Source organism: Mastomys coucha, unplaced genomic scaffold (assembly GCF_008632895.1).
Source record: "Mastomys coucha isolate ucsf_1 unplaced genomic scaffold, UCSF_Mcou_1 pScaffold21, whole genome shotgun sequence".
Classification (NCBI taxonomy): Eukaryota; Metazoa; Chordata; class Mammalia; order Rodentia; family Muridae; genus Mastomys; species Mastomys coucha.
The window spans coordinates 31757788-31778646 of NW_022196904.1; the positions used below are offsets into that span (position 1 = coordinate 31757788).

Here is a 20859-nt window from a genome sequence, read left to right on the forward strand (position 1 = left end):
CCAGCTAAAGGCTCCACAAATAGAGTCAATATCTAGCTACCACATGTTCAAACAGATGCACCTATTGGGGACATTTCACATTCAAACCATGACAGATGCTGATTAGAAACAGGCTTGAGGAAACATCAAATTCTGCAGCTTAAAAGCCAGGAGCACAGGGATATTGTCTGTGTTCCATCTCAAGAGCCACCTGTTGAGTACTGCTCACCCCACCTCCATTTCTAAGACACCATCAGGGCTGCATCAAAGCCTGCATGCGAAGAGGCCACAGAAGTATAACAGAGTGCCAAAATCAGAGTTTCCACAATATTTTGCCACTGCAGACAGTGAAGCATTCATCTCCAGTCTATGCTGAGGTTGAGTTCTTCAAAATGATTGAAAGCTTTGCCTTTGAAATCAATGGGAAAGTGTCAACTCTTGATGGCACAAGACAATGATATAGAAAGAATATGGCATCATCCATCTTTTCATTGTTGGCAGGAGCTGTGCCTGCTGCAGTGACAGTCAGTCACTCCCCTCTTCACTCACTCCAATGGTGGGCTACTTGCCAACCAATTGTTGAGTCAACCTAGAGGTTGCAACTGGTGGTGTTTTGCTGAAATCATTTGTCCAACTCACTATGTCACCCACACTAATGAACCAACTAAGGGGTCCCTATAAAATTCTAAATTTTCAGCTTTTCTAACAGAATGAGAATAATGGTGAAATTTATAGTATATTCTAAATATGTCCCACACACTAATAAATAGGAAATACATCATTGTATTAGTTCTCTCTCTCTTTTTAAATCACTTTAACCAGATTATCTTGCAGAAATAACAGAGGAAGGATTTATTTTGGCTTAGGTTTTCAGTGGATTTAATTTACTTTGCTTGGCTCCATATGCTTGGGCTGAGCATCATGGCTGTTGGAGTATGGAGAAGAAGACAACTGTTCATTATTAGCCAACCAGAAACCTGAGAACAAGATAAAAAAAATCCAGGGATAATATTCCTTGAAGGACCTGTCTAGCTGATCATAATTTCTCTACATAGGGCTACCACATGGACACCCACCAAGTATTCATGAATATCATATGCTGATAGGCCATTCCATACTCAGACTCTACCAATTCTAACTTCTGAACATATAGAATATTCTATGAGCCACCTAAACTTCCCCATGGCAAGACCCATTAGCATCAAGAGGGGCTGGGCTCTCAGACAAGTTTTGCTATCTCCATTTGCCCATAGTACCCACCCAGCCCATTTTACCCTTTATTAGTTTTTAAACCCAAAGTTTAAGATTTTCTTTCATTTGGAGCCATTTGACCTTTTTAACTTCCAAGAGCATAAGAGAACATTTCCCACTGGCAATAAAACAGCATTTCATATAATTTAAGCTGCAGAGCTATTACTACCTGAGTTGCTCACAGTGTTCCCTGGGACTTGCAGCAACAGGCCATGACCTTGATGCTTCCCTTGAAGCCTCCCGTTCCTCACTGGGTTTTCATTTTTGACTAAAGCTTTACACACACACACACACACACACACACACACACACACACACACACACACACAGTTTCCAAGGTTGATATTTCCCACATACATCCCATTACAGTCAGCCTATCAAGTGGCCTGCGCCCTTAGGTAGTGTAGTAGTTTGAACAAGAAATGCCCCTCTCTGTATTTGAACATATGGCATCCAGTTGACAGCACTGTTTAGGGAGGTTATAGGACTTGACATGAAGCTAATTTCCATAAGAGAATCCACATATGTCTACAATAAGCATACAATAATCATTTAAGCAGAGTTTGTATGATATATACTTTATAAGTTCACAATTCAGAATGTTAAAACCACCTATCTAAGACCCCTCACTGTGGAATGGGTAAAAATCTTAGTACAAGTCTTCTCCCTCAGCCAGCTGACATCATGAAGCACTCTGTGATATTTCCTTACCCTTCCTCTCACAGGTAAGAACCCACCTAATGCAGGATCCCACTTGAGGTTTAATTATTAAGATATAGAGACATCTACATACTTTAAGGCTGTAGACCTTTTTCTGGGATAGTCTCCCAGCTAGCCTGTGACTTAGCCACCATTATGCCCTCTCTCACTCTACCTCTCTGCTTCATGTCTGTCCATACTTCGGTCTTCTGTCTCTGTCTGTGTCTCTCTGCCTGCTCATTCTGCTGGTACTTTCTCTTCTCAACTCCAGACACAAGATCTTTATTTAACCAAAGCCACATTGCTTTCTCATATAAAAATACATTAAGCATAGTGGGAGAGGTTCCACAGCTACTCATTGTAAGCCAATCAGCAGCAGGGCTATAGCCTGTCCATATCTTAGTGTTGCCTTTTGGCCAAATTAAGGCCAATGTGACCTGTAACCCACCCCAAGGCAGCTTGCTTTTTTTTCTTTTTGGGGGTGGAGGGGTAGGGGAAAATGACAAAAATTTACATGTAGAAATCAGGTAAGACACCCTACCCCTGGAGCTCCTGGGATCTGGACCACCAACCAAAAAGTACGCATGGAGAGAACCATGATTCCGGCTGCATATGTGGCAGTGGATGGCCTTGTTGGACATCAGTGGGAGGAGCAGCCCTTGGGCCTGAGGGGATTCGATGTAAGGGAATGCCAGGGTGGGAAGATTGGATTGGGTAGGTGGGTGGAGGAGCACCCTCATAGAGGCAGGAGGAGGGGGATAGGATAGGAGGTTTCTAAAGAGGAGAGCTGGAAAGAGGAAAACATTTAAAATGTAAATAAAGAAAATGTCATAGCTGGGCGGTGGTGGCACACACCTTTAATCCCAGCACTTGGGAGGCAGAGGCAGGCGGATTTCTGAGTTCGAGGCCAGCCTGGTCTACAGAGCGAGTTCCAGGACAGCCAAGGCTACACAGAGAAACCCTGTCTCGAAAAAAACCAAAAAAAAAAAAAAAAAAAAAAAAAAAAAAAAGAAAATGTCTAATAAAAAAGGAAGAAAAAGAAAGCAGGTAATGACACTTAGAAATGACAATACAAATGCCCTGGCAACACTTGGTGATGCCAGCACAGGAATTAATTGAACATACAGGGGCACAACTACATAGATACTTGATAAAATATTTGTGGATCATCCCAACACCCACATTTCCTTGAGGCATATTGTATCAACAGGTCACCTTTCTGTCCACTTGGAGAGGTCAGAAGCACTCACAAGCTCCCTCTATTTGACTTGAGGCATCCGGACACTTTGTGTCCTTGCTAAGAGTCAGATATGATTAGAGGAAACACTAAGACCCCATGTGTTCAGAGTACTGTCTGACCTTCACTTAGCTTCAGGCTTGAAGGATCATAGTCTGCAAGTGTATCTTACACACTCAAGGCCTTCCATGTACAGATGTCTCTTTCTCTCCAATTTTTTGAGAGCTGTAGATTGAGTGATACCAACAAAATCAAGTGTTGAGAACATCCTGTGAACCATGTTCAACACTTAACACTTCCCAAGAAAGATTGAGTCTCTACCCTTTGGTCTGGGTTTCAAATGAAAAATTCCTGGCCAAGGTACCATGGGACTTATAACAAGATCCAGAGGATTGATTTGGTCTGTTTTGATTGACAGGTGAAATCAGATGGGACAGCTAAGCACTCCTCATTTTAAATCACTAGTGAGGTTGGCCAGGTGTTGACATCCTTAATGATGCACTGCCTAAAAGCACTTCTGCTCTATGGCTTCTTCTACCTTCCTGAGTATTCACAGGACATCTACTTATCATATTTTCCTAAACCCATTTCACCAAAGCTGAGTGTGTTCCCCATGCTAAAGAAAAGATCCTCATCAATTCATATGCACCTACAATAGAGACAATTTAGGCCTTACCAAAGAGTAAGCTGAGGGTTCTCAATGGTGCATGCACACACACATACACACACACACACACACACACACACAAACACACACAGTGGGTTGGGGTTAGAGCTTGTGAGAGGAAACAGACATCAATATCACCCCTGGAAAATTACTCTTGTTGTTATTTACAGCATTACCATTCTCTGGCTAACCTTGGCTCCTCACAGACAGATCACATCGCTTTCATGGAGAAATAGGGATGGAATTCAATGATAAACTTTCCTAGTTAGCTATTACTTCTCTGAGTAAGCTCCCAAGCTAACACAAAAATCACAGGGATGCACACCTACATCATACATGCAACAGCACAGCTTAGGCTGTCCTTGCAGTGTGGGTAATGAGGAAACAGTACCCAGTCAAGAAAGGGAGTGCCAGTTGCTAGTCATGTGCACCATATGTTTTCAAAGCAGTTATGTGTGTGTGTGTACATGAAGGGATCCGATTAGCCACAAGAACCAAAGTGCTTAACCATGCTTGCAAGAAAGAGGAAAAAGTAGCCTTGTGAGCTGAAGACTTGGCTTCATGGTCAAGCACTTGCTGCTCTTTCAGAAGACCTCAATTCAGCTCCTAGCACCCAGATGGTAGCTTACAACTCTATGCAACTCCAGTTCCAGAGGATCAGATGGCCACTTCTGACCTGCTCAGGTACTGCATACACATACACATGTATACATATACACACATATACATGTATATTCACTATACATGTGTGTATATTCAGTATATATATATATATATATATGCATATGCATATATATGTAGATAAAATATTCATACACATAAAACAGTTAACTAACTGATATCAGAAATTCAAGAGATGAGTTGTCCAAATTCCCACTCTTGTTCCCTCTTTTCTATTTATAGGTCATGTTCACAAATGGTCTCTCGTAGCTTATCATTGGCCTGTGTGAAACATGACTGAACATGACTTCCATACCATGACTGAACTCTCTCAGTTGACTGCTTCACTAGTAGAAAGATGTCAAGGAACTAAAACATTTTACAAACAGAAGCTGTGAATATATTTGTGGATGGAGAAGAAGAATATGTAGGCTCCAAGGAAGATGTCTCTTGAGATCTGTCTCTTCGACACACATGGCTCCATAGTGGCAGGTGCTGGAAAACAACAGCAATTGTTAATATAGTCAGTTAGAAGCTTATTCCCCAAAGCAGCACATGGTTTCAGCACTCACTAAACCACACACCAAATTCTAGGCCTCCGGATTCTACACAGTCAAAGCTGGCCCCATGGCCTAGGATAGGCCTCTCCAAGGCTCCAGCTACAAGGAGATTGTGGTAATTTGAATTTGAATGTCCCAATAGGTTTATAGACTTGAATGCTTGATCACCAGGGAGTGGCACTAGTTGAAAGGATTAGGAGCTGAGGTCTTTGTGGATGAAGTATGTCACTGGGAGTTGGCTTTGGGGTACCAGAAGCCTACACCAAGACTTTCTCTCCTCTAGGAGATCAGAATGTAGGTCTCAGATACTTCTTTACCACCATTATTACTGCCTGTGTCCACCACGCTTCCCACCACAATCTTAAGGATCTGAACCTCTGAAGTTGTAAGTAAACACAAAGTAACTCTTTTCTTTTATAATAGTTGACATGGTCATGGTGTATCTTCACAGCAATAGGACACAAACTAAGACAGTGCTTTGGAATTAAATTTTGTGGAGAATGGAGGGCTCAATTGTGTACTGCCTTTGGCTGACACAGAAAGTTCCTTTGTGTGCCAATAAAACCTTTGGTGGATAAAAGGCACTAGGTGAGTGGTAAATGTGATAGTAGTTTTATTTCCATGCTGGTTATTTTCAGCAGTATAGAAAGATTGTTAACTTCATCTAATTTATTCATGAACCTAGCATGGTTCTTTGATTTTCTAATAATTATTTTTCATAGGTGTATATGTGTACCACATATATGTAGTGCCTCTGGAAATCAGAAGAAGGCATCAGATCCCCTGAAACTGGAGTTACAGATCCTTGGTAGCTTCCTTGGGAATTCTGGGAACCAAACCTAGATGGTCTGCAAGAGCAGAAAGTGCTCTTGACCCTGAGGCACCTCTGTAGTATTTTAAATCATTGTTTTGTCAGATTCTTTCTGTTAGGATCTGTGTTAATTTTCTTTGTCCTCTCTCATAGTATAACTCTGTCAGCTCCTAGCTTATTAGTGTTTTTACTGATTTGAACAACTATCCCATATCATGTACTATTCTCATTAACTTCATCAAATCTTCCTACAATACATATATTTTGACTTGTTTCCTTTATTTCTTCCTTCTTTCCTTCCTTCCTTCCTTCTTCCCTTCCTTCCTTCCTTTCTTCCTTCCTTTCTTCCTTCCTTCCTTCCTTCCTCCCCTTCCCTTCCTTTCCCTTCCATACCCCCTACCCCAGTGTATTACTTTTGAGATCGGGCCTCCCTATACACATCCTGGCTTTGAACTTACAATCCTTCTGCCATTGTCTCCCAAGTTATTGGTAGTTCCCCAGATAAAACCACTTTTTACACAAGTCCAAGAACCTCAGTCTGATCTCTTAAACCTACATGAAGGTAGAAGGAAAGAACAAACTCCATAAAGTTTGTCCTCCGACAAGTGCCCCATGACATCCAAAGTGCCCACCATACATACATAGAATAGTAGTAAATAAAAATGTAAAGCTTGCATTGTGTTTCTAGCTAAAGCTTTACAATAACATGGAGAAGACGCTATGTGGGGAAAAAGTCTTGCTATGACAGGAATGAAGATTAAGACAGAACGGTTCTAAAATAAGGAGGACTATTTCATGATTACTAACTGTATAAGGGCCACAGTGTTCTATGCTATGATTCTTCAATGATAAATTAATTATCAGCTAGCAATGACTCCTGTACTCCTAAACTATATGTGACCTGCTTTTAAGAGAACATGTGAATTCTTCATACATTATCATTCCAACTGATTTCTTTGTTCTTACAATTGATGAGTTTGTTCACACCAAGTGAGGAAGGGCTTATAGGCCAAAGCTGACAGAGCAAGAAAATAGCATTTTGGCAGGTTCATGTAGAAAAGCAGAGATCATGGTTCTCTTGCACTTTATGGATAATGCCCACTTATTAGTGAGTACATACCATATTTGTCTTTTTGGCTTAGTATAATATCCCTAAGTTCCATCCATTGCCTGCAAAATTCATGATGCTTTTTATTTTTAAAAGATGAATAGTATTTCATTTTGTAGATATACCACAGTTTCTTTATCCATTCTTCAGTTGAAGGACATCTAGGTTGTTACCAGTTTCTGGCTATTATAAAGAAACCAGCTATGAACATAGTTGAGTGAGTATCCCTGTGGTATAATGGAACATCTCTTGGGTGTATGCCCAGGAGTGATATAGCTTGAGATAGAACTATTCTCAGTTCTCTAAGAAACCACAAAATTGATTTCCAAAGTAGTTGTACGTTTGCACTCCCACCAGGATGGAGTGTTCCCCTTGTTCCACATCCTTGCTGCTAGGTGCTTTCACTTGAGCTTTTTATCTTAGCCATTCTGATGAGGATAAGATGGAATCTCGCGATCATTTTGATTAAGGATGTTCAATGTTTCTTTATGTGCTTCTTGGTCATTTGATATTCCTCTGTTGAGAATTCTCTATGTTCCATTTTTAATTGGATTATTTGGATTGTTGGTTTCTAATTTCTTGAGTTCTTTATAAATTTTGGATATTAGCTCTCTATCAGAGGGTTGGTAAAAATCCTTTCCTGCCTGTAGGTTTCCATTTTGTCCTATTGACAGTGTCCTTTGTCTTACAGGAGCTTTTCAGTTTCATGAAGTCCCACTTATCATTTCTTTACCTTAGAACCTGAGACATTGGTGTTCTGTTCAGGAAGTTGTTTCTGATACCAATTCAAGGCTATTCCCCAATTTATATACTATTAGGTTTAGTGTATCTTGTTTAGTGTTGAAATCTAGAATCCACTTGCACTTGAGTTTTGTACAGTGTTATAGATATGGATCTATTTGCATTCCTCTACATGCCAACATCCAGTTAGACCAGCACCATTTGTTGAAAATGCTTTCTTTTTTTACATTGTATGTTTTTGCCTTCTCTGTCAAAAATCAGAAACTTGGTAATAAGGAGGTCCCAAAAGGAGACTCTCACTCAGAAGCGGGGAACTGTATAGTCATCAGAAGTGGATAGAGAGAGAGAACTGTGAAGGTGAAGAGGTGAGGAGGAGGGGAAAGGGGGTGAGAGAGGCATGGGAGTGAGACTGGAAATCAGTGGGGGAGGGGGCATCTCTGGTGACTAGCTGGAGCCCTGGAATGCAGAGGCTATGTGGGCGACCCTAGCTTACCAGAGGGTGATATAGAGACCAAAATGACCACTTCCTATAGCCACTCAGGACTTCCAGAGAAGGGAGGGGGACATCAATCCATCCAGAAAATCTTCAACCCAAAATTTGTCTTGCCTGCAAATATGCAGGGGTAAAGATGGAGTAGAGGCTGAGGGAACAGCCAACGAATGGCTGCCCCAACTTAAGAGCCATCTCATGTGAGAAAGCCAACCCCTGACATTATTAATGGTGTTCCCTGTTTGCAAACAGGAACTGTCTCCTGAGAGGCTTCATCTAACAGTGGATGAGACTAGATGCTCCAGGGTGGGGTGGTACCCAAGGGGGAATCCCTTTCTCTGAAGAGAAGAGGTGGGAGTTATGGGGGTAGGGGTTTGTAAGGATGGGACTAGGAAGAGAGGAAGGAGGGGGCTGTGATTGGGACATAAGTGAATTTTTAAAAAGTCACTTAAAATAAGTGATCAAACAAACAAAAATCTTCATGAAACTGATTCCATGCTGGAACATGAAATTTGGGGTGACCTAAAATTCTGTGTTGCTGAGCCGTGGTTACTCATCAAAATGAACTATCTCTTATTTCTGTGGCGAAAAAAAAGAAGCATAGTATCAGACTGTGATTGCCCCAATGACCAACCTCAACCTACCTCTAAATAATCCCTGCTCAACTTCAAAGCCTCCTTCTTGTTCCAAGGTTAGAAGTGACAGGACCAATACTCTCTCTTGCAAGGTCCCTGGCTAACTGGGGAATTTGCCTTCTAATCTATTTCCCCAATCCAATCTCCTAGGATGCTGTGTCACTTCTGCAGCAACAGGGATGTGCCAGGCTCCACCTCCTGTCTGCTCCTTTTGGCAGGAATTAAGTATGCATAGCTACAGATGTATGCGGGAAGATATCATCCACGCTTTGACAAAGAACCAAAATTATTCATATAATTTATCATCTCAGCCATCTTGAATGCTAACGAGAAGACTCGTTGATTAGAATTGTCAAGAAGCATTTGCACCCATGTCCTCGGCAGAAGGCTGCTGCTGCCAGATGCTGCCTTCCACACAGCAGCAGCAGAGACTGCCTTCACAGTCTCCAGGGCCTTAAAGGCACAAATGCAATAAAGCCAGCATCTCTGCTTTCCTTCTTTGCTTGGAAGATCGATTGACGAAGAGGCTTTCAAATTTTGTTTTTCAGTAAAGGAACGGAGCATGCTGTGCCAGCCCTCTCTTCCCAGATTCCCATGAGAGCCCTAATACTGACCTGCCCTGTCTGATATGTTTAACCCATCTGCCCAGCAGTAGAGGCCAGGCTGGCCCTGGTGTTCTTCTGCCCAGGAAGAGATGCACAGGGAGTGTGTTAAGCTGCTAGCCAGGTCACCCCAACTTGAACTTGAATGTGACTTTCCTGGCTTGCTGGAACTTAGCTCAGATGGAATGTCACATTGTAAAATCTCATTAACAGATGGAGTGGCAACTTCAGAGACTGAAGAATTTCCTCACCCCAGTGGTGTAAAAGGCAAGGCACCAAGAACGTACTAAAAGAAACACACACTCCTCTGCTCCCTTAGTCTGGAGAACTGGAGAAGACTTCACTTTATAGTCCACTTTTTTTTATTTACATGTAAATTTCTCCTTTCCCAGTTTCCCCTCCAAAAAACAAACAAAGGGGTTTGCAGCCCCTTAGGACGAACTACAATATGAACTAAAATAGTACCTTCAGAGCTCCCAGGGTCTCAACCACCAACCAAGGACTGCACATGGAGGGGTCTGATTGTTCTGGCAGCATGTGTATAGTAGAGGATTGCAAATTCAATCATCAATAGGAGGAGAGGACCTCGGCCCTGTGTAGTCCCCTTTTAACCCAAGAACTTTAGTCCATTTTCTGCTGTTAATATCTCAGTATAACAGACTTGGAGAATGATAAAGGAAATGTATTTATTTGGGCCAATGGTTCTGGTCCAAAGCTCACAGCATCTTGGGACAGGATTAAACACCATGTGGTGAGAGACAAGGAGAGCAAGAGAGCACTTCCCAGCCTATTGTTAGAGTGGATGACCCATTAGCCCATTAATCCTCAGTGGAATGGATTAATGAATGCGTAAAGGCTTCTTAAAGTTTATACCCAGTTCCGTTGCTTAATACATTATAATGGGTATTAAATTTCAACAGGAGTTTTGGAGGAAGTAAACCATATTCAAATCATAGCATACCCCTGGGGACAATATAAGTGCTTCTTTAGAAAAAAGGAGAGAGCTCTCTGCTTCACTGTTCTGTGGGCTGCCCAAGCCAGCTATAAATCTACCTCCAACACTAATTTTTAATCCATAAAGATGAGTAGATTCCTTTGATGTAGCATTTTGTCACCATATTCAATGTTTATAAATTAATCTTTAAGTTGTTGTATTGATTGGAAAATGCATTAAGCAAAAAATCCATCCAATTATCCTCAGGCTAAGGGCTCAGTTAGATCTCCCACCAAGAGTATGTGTTGGGGTGGTTAGAGTGAACAAATGCTGAATTCTCTTCTGGAAATCTCTCTGGGTCCCACTCACTGGCAACAGATATGAGCTGGACATAGGGTGACTTGGGTAAACTCCCCAAAAACCTGGTTTGTGAAAGGTTCTGTGATCTTTTGAGCGGCTAGGTAGACCTGAACATTTCTATGAGAAATAGTGTCTTCCTGGAAGTTCACATCATTTTAACTAGGCAAAGAAAAAAATTTCCATGATTTTATCCACAAGAAAGAAAGCCTTTGTGACTATCTGGCCTCAAAAGTCTTTTTCCACACTTTGCTGATCATGTGCTCTGGATATGGCCACTGTCCAATGGGGAGACTAGGACTGGGGATGAGAGCAAGATAAAAAAGGTTCAATTTCTTTTTTCCTGCTTTTTAAATATATATTTATTTATGTGGGTGGGTGTTATATGTGAATATATGTCTGTATACAAAGCACATGCCTGATACTCACAAAGACCAGAAGAGGGCATTGGATACCCTGGGACTGAAACTACAGATGGCTGTAAACCACCATGTGGGTAATAGGAATCAAACCCCAGTCCTTTGGAAGAGCCACCAGTATTCTAAAGTACTGAACTATTTCTGTAGTTCCCAAACTCAATTTCTTATTTATCTTTCCCATGTGTTCACTAAGCAAATGGAATGACAACCTTAGATAGCCCTCAGAGCTGATGCCAGACTTGCTGGCTACCCCTGAGACAGACCACTATTCTTCTATGGGATATCTAAGGTTATAGATATAAGTTGTACTAACATTTCGGGTAGGAGAAAGAACAGGGCCTGCCATTTTAAGGATGTGATGGAAATCTTGTCTTCTGGAAGAAAAAAATGGTTCAAAGTTCCTATCTGTACAGGAGATGGATGGGAAAAATGCAAATGTTTTAACGGGTTCATGAAGTCCACTGATGATCCCTGTCCAAGGAGAAGCCAGACAGGAAAGCTTATTTTGAAATTATTGCTATTAAAAATATTTTCTCTCATATAGTACATCAAAACCACGGTTTCCCCTTTGTCTCCTCTTTCCAGCTCCCTCCATCTCTCCTTTCCCCCAGATCCATCAGATCTCCAGATCATCAGAAAAGAGTAGGCCTCCAAGAGACCACATTCAGATAGGACAAAACAAGATACAGGAAGACAAGCCAAAAGCCCTCATATTGAGACTGGACAAGGTAATCCAATAGGAGAAAAAGGGTTCCAAGTACAGACAAAAGAGTCAGAGATACATCTGCTCCCACTGTTAGGAGGAGTCCCACAAAAATAGACAGCTAACTGCCATAACCTATTTGCAGAAGACCTGGCACAAACCCATAGAGGTCCTGTGCCTGCCACTTCATATGCCTCTGTGAGCCCATATAAGCACTGCTTAGTTGATTCAGTGGGCCATGTTCTTCTGCGTGCTCTAGCCCCTCTGACTCCCACATTCTTTCTTCTTTCCAGAGGTTCCCTGATCTCTAATGGGAGGGATCTGATGGAGACCTCCAATTTAGATTCTCTCTCTAGACAAGACTGTTTCATTTATGTCTATAAACTGTTCATCAATAGATGCCATAAAATGAGTGGGGGAACAAAACAGAAAGTCAAAAACTGAAAAAGAAATAGGTGCATGTATAATTGACAGCAGATCTGTATACAATAAAAATAAAGAATTCTTTCCCAGTTTCCCCTCCAAAACAAAACAAAACAAAGCAAAACAAAACAAAACAAAAACAAGAACAAACCCCTGTTTCCTCCCCCTCCCCCTGCTTGCCACCCTGCCATCTCCCACTTATTGGCCCTGGCATTCCCTTATACTGGGGCACAGAACCTTCACAGAACCAAGGGCCTCTCCTCCCATTGATGACCGACTTTGCAATCCTCTACTATATACATGTTGTTTTTTTTTGAGAGGAAACTGGGAAAGGAGAAATCATATGACATGTAAATAAAGAAAATATCTAATAAAAAAGAAATAAAGATCAGAAACTCTTTCAAAAAAAGAATTCTTTAAAAATGAGAAAGCAATGAGACAAAAATTATAAGCAAGTGACAAGAGCAGCTAGGCTCAATAGAACATAATACAATTAATGATCTATAAACAGGAAAAGTAATTACCAACATGGCAAGTTAAATACAATTAAAGATAGGGTTTGTTTTTAAAAGTTCTTTTATTGTACCAAACAGGTACTAATGTAAAATTTGACATATCCAAGGACAGATAAATATGCAGAGCAATAGAATCCCTGGGGATTAATGGTTTGACCGTATACACATATAGCTATACTGGAAAAGTCAATCAGTACATAAAAAGGCAAAAATATGTACATTGCTTCCTAATAGCAGTTACACTAATTTTTGTGATTTTTTATTAGTTCTTTGAGAGTTTCAGACAACATATTTTGATCATATTCATCACCCTCCAACTCTTCCATGATTCACATCCCCCTTGACCATTGACCAACTTTGTATCATTTGTCATTAATCCTTCAAGACTAATTTTGCTGCCTAAATATTCTTGGATGTATGGTGATACTCTACTGTAGTATGGTTGACTCATCATGGAGTACACTCTTAGAGAAAACTATCTCTCCCTCTCCCAGTAGTTAGCAATTATAGGTGGCTCTATGGCTTAGGATGCAATTGTGTGCCCAGCTCCTCTCTTCTTGCTGGGATATAGTCTAGCTTGAGTTCACATGGGTTTTATACATCTTGATGCAACCTCTGTGAGTTCACATGTGCAGCTGCTCTGCCATGTCCAGAAAATAATGTTTCCCTGTTTTTATCAGTTGGCTCATACTGTACCATTTTTTTTTTTTGCACTCTCCCATCTTCAACAATCCCTGAATATTGGGAATCAGGTTATATATTCCCTTTAGGGCTGAACATTATGCATTATCTCATTCTGTGCTCCTTGGCCAGTTGTAGGTCACTGTGTTAATCACAGTCTACTGAAATTCCGTTCTTTGGTACATACCATAGAAAAGATGGCCACAATGGTCACAATGTGTTGTCCCCACACTCTAGAACAAGTTCTGGAAGTCTGTGAATGCCACAAGTAAAGTAGATTGGTGGCATTTAATGGGGCGGGGAAGAAACATACATTAGCAGTTCCATGCCAGTATGTACTCCATGTCATCAGTTGTTGGGGCCATAGTATTTATGCAGAAGAACAACCCTACATACTGACCTGATCTTGCAATCTAACACTTTGTCTTACACCTGAGTAATAATAAAGCTCAGAGTAATTGTTTTTATATCTTTAATAGATTACATTTTTCAGGAACATCGCCTTTTAAATTAAAGAGAGAATCTGAATTCTACTGTTATTGCTGTTGCTGTTGTCTGGATCCTTACTGGGAATTCACCAACATTTCAAGAAATAAAATCTTGAGAATTTTGTGTGTGTTATTCATATTATTAACCCAAACTCTTCTATTGATCTGATTACCATAATTGTACACATAAGCTTTATTATACAAGCATTTTTATTCTGGTTCCTGATATAATTATTCCCCCAAATATAATCATTGCTACAAGTTTCCTTTGTTATAAATTAGTTTTTTATAAAACATGGTCTCAGCCGGGCGGTGGTGGCGCACGCCTTTAATCCCAGCACTTGGGAGGCAGAGGCAGGTGGATTTCTGAGTTCGAGGCCAGCCTGGTCTACAGAGTGAGTTCCAGGACAGCCAGGGCTACAGAGAAACCCTGTCTCAAAAACCAAAAAAAAAAAAAAAAAAAACATGGTGTCACTAGGCCACATTGGATAGCCTGGATCTCACTGTTTAGACTAGTTATACTTGGATATTTTTGCTACCTGAGTGCTGAAATAAAAGGTGTGCACCACTATACCATATGTCTTTTATCTGTCTTCTATCACATTCAAAGTTGCATTAATTTCTTTTTTATTAGATATTTTCTTTATTTACATATCAAATGATATCTTCTTTCCTGGTTTTCCCTCTGAAAAAAATAAAACCCTATTTCTTCCTTACTCCCCCTGCTCACCAACCCACCCTCTCCTGCTTTCTGGCCCTGGCATTCCTCTACACTGGAGCATAGAGCCTTCAAAGGACCAAGGGCCTCTCCTCCCATTGATGACCAACTAGGCTATCCTCTGCTACATATGCAACTGGAACCATGAGTCCCACCATGTGTACTCTTATGTTGGTGGCTTAGTCCCTGGTGGTTTAGTTTATATTGTTGTTCCTCCTAAGGGGCTGCAAACCCCTTCAGCTCCTTGGATCTTTTTTCTAGCTCCTTCATTGGGAACCCTGTGCTCAGTCCAATGGATGGCTGAGAGCATCTATGCTTCAACATGTAATAAGGACACATGCTCCACTATGTTCATAACAGCCTTATTTATAATAGCCAGAAACTGGATACAACCCAGATGTCCCTCAACAGAGGGATGGATACAGAAAATGTGGTACATTTACACAATGGAGTACTACTCAGCTATTAAAAACAATGAATTTATGAAATTGTTAGGGAAATGGGTGGATCTGGAGAATATCATCTTGAGTGAGGTAACCCAATCACAAAAGAACACACATGGTATGCACTCTCTGATAAGTGGATATTAGTCCAGAAGCTTGGAATACCCAAGATATAATCCACAAACCACAAGAAACTCAAGAAGGAAGACCAAAGTGTAGATACTTCGATCATTCTTAGAAGGGGGAACAAAAGGCCCCTGTATTAATTTCTTTAAGTTCTGAGTAAGCACAGTACAACCCAGTATCTAAGTACTTCTTGTCAAGATAGGAAAGATGACTTTTATTCATAGTTCTCTAAAGAAGCAGAACTGATATAACAGGTATACTTTAAAAGGTGCTTCACTAGAATGTCTTACAGGATATGACCTGGGTTATCCAACAATGGCTGGCTCCCAATGGAAAGCCAAGAATTCTGTTTTTGTTTAGCCCTTGAGACTGGTTGTCTCAGCAGTCCCAATCTTGTGCTGGAGTCCCAAGGATTCCTAAAAGTGACGAGTCTTCAGTGTGTGTTGGAATCCTGAAGATGTAGATTCTGCCACCAGTGAAAGAATCCTTCAGCCCCAGAATAGATGAACTTGCCAGCAAGAGTGAGGGAAAGCAGACAAAGCTTACACTTTCCATGCCATTGTATGTGGCCTGCCACTAGAAGATGTGGACTAAATTAAAGGGTCATCCCACATCAAATGATCCCATCAAGAAAATCCTTCACACATATCCCAGGCTGCTTAGGTTTTACTTGATTTCAGGTGTAGTCAAATTGACAACCAAGTTGGTCATAACAACTGCATTATAGAATGTTGGTCATAAATACTTTTACTGATGTTACCCACACATATCCCCACAAATATGCATGTGTGCATTCTAATCAATGCACAAAAGTGGCATGATTTGGTGGCATGCACAATGGTGGCATGATTTGTTAAACACAATCAAATTTTAAAACCTGAAATCTTCTACTAGTGTCCATACAAACATATGCGTCACTGCACAGCATTGGAGTCTGCATACCAGAAAGTAGACTAAGTGAACAGCAGCCACATTTTTATGGTTAGAGACTTTATAAAAATATTTTCGTTGCATAACTTTACATATTAAAATATGAAAGGATATATAACAGAAACATTTACATTTCAAAGATGAGTATGATTAGTTTAATTAGAAAGATATAATGCCAGAGAATTATAATGAAAATTAAGCAATGGTGCACATTAATTTTCTAAGCCATGGTTACCTTGGGGTCTAACTCTTGGGATTAGGAGGAAGGAGACTTGTTCTGGTTTGCTTCTCTGTTGCTGTAGCACACACTATGACCTAAAGCAACTAGGGAGGGAAGGATTTCTTTGGCTATGGGTTACAGTCCATTAGAAAGGGAAGCCAAGGCAGGAATTTAGAGCAGAAATCAGGAGGCAGCAACTAAAGCAGAAACCATGGGGGATTGCTGTTTACCAGCTTGTTCATGGCTTGTTCCCCATGGCTTGCTCATCCTGCCTTCTTATACAATCCAAGGCTAGGTAGGTGTGTGGTACCACCTAAGTGGGTTGAGTCTTTCTCCATCAACTAGCAATTAAGAAAATGCCCTCACAGACATGCCCATAGCATGTCTAATTTATCTAATGTAATGGATGAAATTCCCTGCTTGAGATTCTCTCTTCTCTGGTGTGTTGACTGCTAAAGTTAACTACGACAGGGCTGAAGCTAACAGTTAGGGAGGAACATAGAATGATGCTCTATTCCAACTGACAAATCAGTTTATAGACACTGTTTTTCTTATTTTAAACTGTAAATATACACATTTTAAGATAGAACTCACTCTAAAGTTTCAAGACTTTTAAAGAATAGAACCTCCCACACAATAATCCACAGCTCTATTTCTTTTTATAAATCCTTTAAGAGTTTGACAAAGAACTAAAACCAAGACAAATCAAATGGATAGGACTCTTCTGAGTTTGCTGCACACTCCCAGTAGTCACCAAGACCTGGAGACTAAGTATATCTAGCCAGAACATGTTGTTATTGATTTTATAATGAAGTTCTGCATCCTTACACGCCACCTCCAAACATGGTCCAAGTCCAAGGATTACACAGCAAGACGAATTCTTGGAGGATTCAAATCAACCAGATGAGAAAAGAGCATAGCTGCCTTGGACAGGATATATCGCTGAACTTCCTGGCGCTCACAGATGGACGCTCCTCTGGAGAGGAAAGGAGGTATTCTGAGTGTAGTATATTAGAGAAGCTGTCAACTTCCATTGCAGCCTCTGTGAGTAGGGATAATGGCACATACTCAGGTACCTCAACTTCCAGAGAAGTAGAATGCTTCCTAGAAGCTCTACCAATCCATCAAGTGACAGAACAGAGACAAAATGTCTTGGATAGGTTTTATGTCAAGTAGACATAAACAAGAGTCATCTGAGAGGAGGAAACCACAATTGAGAAAATATGACCCCATAAAATCTGGCTTTAGACAAGCCTGTAGGACATTTCCTTAATTAGTGACTGATGTGGGAAGGCCCAGACCACCGTGGGTGGGAAGATCTTTGTGCTGGTGGTACTAGGGTCTATAAGAAAGTTGCATGAGTAAGCCATGAGGAAGCCAGTAAAGACACCCAGGACTTTTGCATCAGTACCAGGTTCCTGCCTTGTTTGAGTTCCTGCCCTAATTGCCTTTAGATGATGACTAGTGATGTGGAAGTATAAGTAAAATAAACCCTTTTCTCCACAAGTTGGTTTTGGTCATGGTGTTTCATCACAGCAATAGTAACCATCAATGTAACCACATGGTTTACAAAACATAGATTATTTCCTTTGAAGGATTTAAATGAAATGAGGAGTGGATACTAGGCTCTCAGAATTAAAAGAAGCAACAAGAGGACTGTACATGGGCCAGTGTACTATCACCCATGCTGATTATAGTACACTAAAATGTGACAAGACACTTCTCATAGCCTTTCTCTGTTCCACTCTCCAGAGTATAACTAGCGCCTTTGCAGCTGGGGAATTATCTCCAAGACATTGATACCCACTATCATGGCTGGCATATGAAAAAAGCCAGGTAAAACAGAGATTTATTGAAGAAAAGTGGCTGAAGGAGAAACAAGTAACAGCCAGCAAGCAGAACAATGAGCTTATTCTAACAGTGGCAAGAGAAAGTTTTATGATAGAGGTAGCACCTCGGCATTTCATGCGTGAAGAGGGGGGACTAGGGAGGGATACATCAGGGTGTGCAAACAAAAGCATTGAGAAGACACTGAGCATATAGGGTCAGGCTGTGGTGGCTTCAAAAGGGATGCAGAAGCTGCTAAGGGTATCAGCTCTCTTAGTTAGGGTTACTATTACTACAGTGAAACACCATGGCCAAAGGCAAGCTGATGGAAAAGGAGATTTTTTTAGCTTATGCTTCTTTATTACCATTCATCATCCAGTTAGGACAAGAACTCAAACAGGGCAGGGATTAGAGGCAGGAGCTGATGCAGAGACCATAGACAGGTAGGTGCTGCTTACTGGCTTGCTCCCCATGGCTTTCTCAGCCTGCTTTCTTATAGCATCCAGGACAGGCAACACTCACACTGTGCTGGGACCCCCCCCCCCCATCACTAATTAAGAAAATGTTCTATGGGCTTCTCTATACCCAGATCTTATGAAGGCAGTTTCTCAGTTGGAGTTCTTCCCTCTCAGAGGACTCTAACTTGTGTCAATTTGATATAAAATTAGCCAACACATCAATGAAAACCATGTCACAGGAGCCCCAACTTTCCTCCCACCCTGTGGATTGGACCTTAAGTGTAATTTTCAGACAACAAGGGCTTGTATCAGGTGATTCCCTGTCCTGTCCCTGGGACCAGCTAAGATTGCAGGTATACATGATCAGCATCCCACCTTAAAAACCTGCTGAGTTTGGGCAATTTGATGTACTAGGACTTTTCCCAAGTTTACAACACTCCTTAAGCTGTTCCCAGAGAAATGTCCAAATTTAGGAAAATTTCCAATCTGAAAAGACACCTTACCCAGCACTTTGGCCCACCCTGAGGAGACCATTCACCCAGGCCTCTTTGACATACCCCGAGGAGAGCACAGACCTAATCAGCGTGTAGGCATTGCCCTAGAGCCACAGCCGTAGGTTTTCAGAGGAACCACCGCAGAATTAAGCCCTGATTGTCCATCATGCAGTCCAGGTCCCAAACACCAGTTTTCTGTTTTTGTTGTCTACTTGGCTGATCTCCCTCTCCAAATCCTGGCCTCTCATCTCACCACATTTTCAGAAAATTCCAGTGAGACAAAAGTCTTGACCATCTCTGAGGAAAGGACTTTGAGATGGTCAGTCACTAGACTTGAACCAGTAATGACAAGGGCAAAGAGGAGGAGAGTGGCAGGCAGAGGTCTTCAGTGTATGTGAATAGAATGGGAAAGTGATTGGGACAAGACAAAAGAGATACACAGAGATGTTAGAGAAACTGACACAGAAAGAAGATCCTGCAAAGGAAGATGGAGGAGATAGAAGGAAAATAGAGAGTGGAACTGTTGACAGACAATCTAATGGAAAGAAGGAGAGAAACACACACACACAGAGACAGATACAGAGATAGATAGACACACAAAGAGATACAGAGAGAGGTAGGCAAACACAGAGAGACACAGACAGAGACAGAGATAGAGGTAGACACACACAGAGTGGGTGATCAAGTAGGGAGATGAAATCTCTGGACTTCTTAGAAGAATAGGCAGGAACCTGACCCAGAAGAAGATTACATGGCTTCTCAAGAATGAAAAGAGTGTGGCCCTTAGGAAAGTCATTACAATGAAAGCTACTTCTACCTGTTTGGTATCCTAGTCCAGCCTTTAAGGATCTTAGTACTTAAGGGGACTACCTTCTTCAACCTTCTGCCTGCTACCAGGAATCTCTCATCTTTGTCCCTCACTGGCAGCTCCAGTGGTGCAAAGGCAGCTTTTTCTCAGCTCAGAGGGTGTCAAAGCTGCTTAGTCATGGGGTACAGCATCACAGGCAAGGTGATGAACAGTTCTCCAGGCCCAAACACCTGTGACAACACCTTACAGCCACATGAATTATTAACATCTTACCCAACATTTACATGGGGGCATATATTAATCCAGTCTTATGAATATTAATGTTTCATCTGAAAAGAAACATGAGAGGACAGGACAACAAATAGGAATGCTGGGGCACAGGTCCTGGCATGAGGCAGGCCTGCCAGGAACTTCAATAGGAGGTGAATTGCTGAGGAGTTGTTAGTTACTGCGCTCCAGTCTTGTCCTTCCTTCTTCTCTGTTCCCATATATTGTCTCCATCCTGGGCAAGAGACTTAGACTCTGCTTCCTCTACAAACTGTAGACAGTCCAGACGGATACTGTAGACATTTGATGGTGTAATATGTGGGGTAGACTCACCCCGGGTCAGACACACATGTATTCCATGGACATTGTCTGTCTGTGTACAAGCTCTACCAGTATGAGTATTTTCTGTAAGTTTAACTGTCTAGCTTTTACACAGTTCAATCTCAGTTCTGGGAAACTCTCCCAGGTCCCTGAGCGGCTGGACTGCAAGGATGCTCAGGGGAGATACTATTTGGGAAGAGATAGGAGGAGGGAGAGCTTCCTACAGAGGGAAAACAAAAGCCAGGACACATGAATATGAAAGCCTGGGCACATGGCAGGCCTCTGGT

The 20859-nt window shown here is 41.4% G+C and overlaps 1 long non-coding RNA gene across 1 annotated transcript in view; it reads right to left on the reverse strand.

The window, feature by feature from the left end:
- Positions 1-846: 846 nt before the first annotated feature.
- LOC116102061 overlaps positions 847-20859 on the reverse strand; it is a 36158-nt gene continuing 16145 nt past the window's right edge. The window contains exons 3-4 of the long non-coding RNA XR_004122995.1: positions 4810-4988; positions 847-956 (exon numbers count right to left, since the gene is read on the reverse strand). This is a non-coding gene — a long non-coding RNA (uncharacterized LOC116102061). The remainder of the gene's footprint in view (positions 957-4809; positions 4989-20859) is intronic.